Genomic DNA, 4,440 nt, shown 5'->3' with positions numbered 1-4,440 from the left:
CTGGTTTTTTTCTGACATTATTGATTGGTTTAAAGGCATCTTTTGTGATTTTAGAAATAAAAAGGCAAAAAAATGCATTGAAAACAAGGGTAAAAGTACACTTCAGTGCTGCTGTACACTGACTTGCAAAAGTGTTCATACCCCTTCAACTGTTTCAAGTTAGAACCACACAATTCAATGTGTTTTAAAATGTAATTTATAAAGCATATTTAAAAAAAACAGCAATTTTGCCCAAAGGCGCTGTACAAAAAAAAAAGATAAATTAACCAAGACATAAAACAGTTATTAAAAGATAATAAAAAAGAGTATGTCTACTCACACAGGGCCAAATTCTATTTAAAAATAGATGTTTTTTTAAAGAATCTTAAAAACAGGACCTAAAGATGTCTAATATTTAAGGGCAACATCTTGCAAAGTTTGGGTACCTCTCTACGTTTCCATCTAGTTTTTGGGACAGCTAAAAGCAGCTGGTCTAGACATGGCTGGAGTAAATGAGAGAGATGCAGAGGAGCAAGACCATTTAGGTGTTTATAAGCCAAGCGGCAGCAGTTTGAACAAGCTGAAGACGTGAAAGGGAAACTAGACTGACACCAGCATAAAGTGCATCGCAATAGTCAAGAAGAGTTGAAATAAAGGCATGTATGATTCTTTCCAAGTCATTCCTAGGCTAAACTGCCTTAGGTTTTGCTCTTTGCCTTAGCTGAAAGAAACTTGTTTGCAAAACTGAGGGGAGCTGTTTATTTAAATTTAAAATCCGAGTCCATAACTACTCCTGAATTTGTGACATGCTGTTTGATGTATGACTCAAGGGAACAATAAATAATAAGCGGGTTGCAGGAGGTACTATTAGGCCTGAACATAATAACCTTAACTGGAATTTTATCTTGTTACGGGTTCTCAGTTGGATTTAGGTCAAGGATTTTAACCATTCTTGAAGTGAAAAGTAGTCACCCAGGTAAACACTTAAGTAGGAATGTAAGTATTTGGTAAAAAAAATTACTCAAGTACTGATCACTGTTTGATCATAATATCTGACTGAATTTGTACAAAATGGTGTAATCATAACTCTAACCCTCCCATATAAAAATATATAACGTTTGGAGCAAATAAATTTTTTTTAATAAAATAAAAAATAAGTAAAAATAACGTCAAATGAATTTAGGAAGAAGAAATAAACATTTTCATATCATTTTGTCCCAACATAAAGCTTTTGAAACCAAACACTTACAGTAGGTAACATGTCAGAACTGTCATGATGATTGTTGAGGTGGGACCCAAATGCAGGGCGTATGAATATGATGAGAAGGATTTAATGACCAACAACCTTACAGTTAGATAAGATACAGGAACTCAGGCAGGTGAATAACAGGAACATGACAGGAGCATGGACTCATGTAGCAGTCAGGGTAACAAACAGGGTGACACAAGAGGAACTAGAGGCAAACAATGAAAACCAAAACTCAAATACTGAGGGAAGTGGAGTATAGACCAATGAACTTAGAGAGGAACTAATCAGGAGGGATATGAAACAGCTGGTGTCCAGTAACCTGACTGAGCAGAGTGCAGGAAGAAAACGGGGACATGTCTATTGAACAGAAACAGTAAACAATGAAACTAAACTAGGGGACATAACCAAGGGGGAAAGATGCTTTATAAGGAAACATAAACTAAACATATCTACAACAAGAAACAAGGAAGTAACAAAACTAAACAGAAGAAATGTAAATAAACCCGAATTAAGAGAAAAGCACCTGGCTGAGCAGAAAGTAGACAAATACTGTATTGGAATTTTCTTATCAAAGTGGAGAGAAGTTGACTCACAACAAGAGAAAATCCGGACTTTGTCTTTATAAGTTTTATTCAAAGGCATTCAGCCTTTGAAGACCCTGTCACTGAGGTTAGTCAGTGAAGCAGAGCCCCGATCAACATTTACACACAGTATGTATACCAAACATAACAGTGTTATCTCAACTTCAAAGAGTCTGTGTTTTATGACCCCAGACCCTTCTCGGGTTCAGAGGTGACAAAGTTATCTAGGAACAAACCCATCTGCACATCCCCCTAAAGCATGAGTTTTAACCATTAAACTTCTGATAATGGCTTTACAGCTTCCTCCTCTAACACAGATGTTCTGAGGAGTGAGGTAACCTAAAGGTCATACACTATGGAACACTTAATAAAAGAATTTCCATTACAATACAAAAACCTAACAGACAGATCCTGACAGGAACTGTGCAAAATAGAGAAATTACTGGAGTTGAATAGAGGAGTACCCAAATTTTCCTGTGAAAGTGAAAGTTGAAATACTCTGAGGTGTACATTTTTTTCAAAAGGTTACTACCCACCTCTGCCTGACCCTGTTTTAAGATCAAGATTTCTCCCTGACCCGTCTGCTGTGTTCCTTGGTCTTCGTGGTTTTCTACCAAACCTCTGAGACATTCACAAAACAGCTGGATTTATACTGAAATTTAAATAAACACAGGCTTTTTCACTAATTAGCTGATTGTTGAAGGCAGTTGAGCGCACTGGATTTAATTCAGGGGTATCAGATTAAAAAGGGATAAAAAGAATACATGTCACACTTTAGTGTTGCAGATCATCAGGTCTGCTATGGATTGCCCAACCAGTTATTAGGTTTAGAGGGCAATCACTTTTTCACACAGGTTAATGTAGGTTTGGATTGTTTTTCTCCCTTAATAATAAAAACCTTCATTTCAAAAGTGCCTTTTGCGTTTTTTTGTGTTGTCTTTGACTAATATTCTAATTTGTTTGATGATCTGAGATATTTCAGTTGACAAACATGCATAAAAATAAGAAATCTGGAACGGGGTCAAACACTTTTTCACACCACAGTACTTTTTGAACTTTAGTGTTGTTCTGTCACGTAACATCAATGTCAAAAAAGAAAACAAAGCTGGTGCTTGTCACATCACAAAAAGTGAAACCATTCAAGGGCTGTGAATACTTTTGCAAGGAACTGAACATGCACACACATGCAGGGTACTGTTATAATGACACAATACATCTGCATTTTATTCCATTTTTCTACCTAATGGTTAACATGTGCAATGAATGTCACCTGCTTCCCTGTTCTCCCAGGCCAAAGTCCAGCAGCACTGCAACAATGATAATCAATCCGTCTGTTGGTGAAACAAAGGCTGGATTTTTCTTAACCATTTGCCTATGCTGAGTTGTTTGACAACAGAGTTAAAAACCAAATCTAGCTCTTTGTTATATTAGTTCCAAAGAGAGAAGCTTTGAATCAGTCAAAATATCTATAAACCGATGTTATTTGTAATATTCCTTATGATTTAAGTGGCTTGTTGTCTTCGTGTTCCTCTAAATCAACTGTTTGTCATGTCACATGTCTAAGCTTTCAACTGGTAGTATGCTGAACAACAGAAACTATGTGAAGTGCTAAAAACTGGTGCTGCAAATGTTCGACTCAATAAGAAGGCCATCAATAAAAGAATATCATCTGTTTAGCCCAGGTTTGAGAGAATTAAATGGAAATTAAGCTCATAGAGCAATGACATTATAACTGACATAAAAGGCTTATATGTCTTTCGATCAATGGAAACTTCTTTGTAGGTTTTGGGAAGAGCTTATTATGGGTTTGACTTTTTTTGAAATTCTTTTTAGTCAATATGTTGTCTTTGAATGACTGAAACTGACAAGCAGTAAAAGTTCTGTTAATGCCCATCTGGCTTGATCGGGTGTTAATAGAACATAGATGGCTTGTGTTGTTGTGTTGAGGCTTCTGTTGATGTGCTGTAGCATTTGTTTTTAGTTGAACTGTCTGGGCCATCATATATTTTTTAGTTGAAAGTGAATTTTTCCAGGTTTTTAGTCAGAATTACAACTGGGAAAGTTGGAGCTCACTGAGTACTCACCAACTTTGTTATCCAATATGGTTGCAGAGTATATAGAACACAGTGAAAGTTGCCTTTATAAGCAATTTATTAACACTTCTGTTTATATTAGATCAACCCAGTAGCACACATATTACTGTACAATCTCTATTTCTAAACATGTTCCTTTAGTGTTCTAATACATGAAATTAAGTGAAATACATTGTCGCACATTGTGTAAATAATAATAAGAACCAAAACAAAAAGCGAACTCAGTGTTTTCAGAGTTGCAAACTCTGAGACAAATTGATCACAGCATACACCAAAAGCCTGAGTACAGTGACACTTGCTTGTGACTTCAATGTGTTTTTTGTTTGATTTAATATACAGTTAGGGCTAAAATTATTATTACAATTGGTAGATTTAGGTTTAAAGTGATAATTTTATTTCACCACTGTCCGAGCTACCGCACGCTGTTGGCGGTCAGACGCCTCGGAGTTCCTCCGGTCCTTGGTCCCCAGAAGCGATCACACACTTTATCTAACACTGACTCTTCAAGGAACGACTCTCAACCAGTTTCTAACTTTTA

This window comes from Girardinichthys multiradiatus, chromosome Y (genome assembly GCF_021462225.1).
Source record: "Girardinichthys multiradiatus isolate DD_20200921_A chromosome Y, DD_fGirMul_XY1, whole genome shotgun sequence".
In the NCBI taxonomy this organism is placed as follows: Eukaryota; Metazoa; Chordata; class Actinopteri; order Cyprinodontiformes; family Goodeidae; genus Girardinichthys; species Girardinichthys multiradiatus.
The sequence above is the reverse complement of the archived record's forward strand: the minus strand, read 5'-3'. Positions refer to the sequence as shown.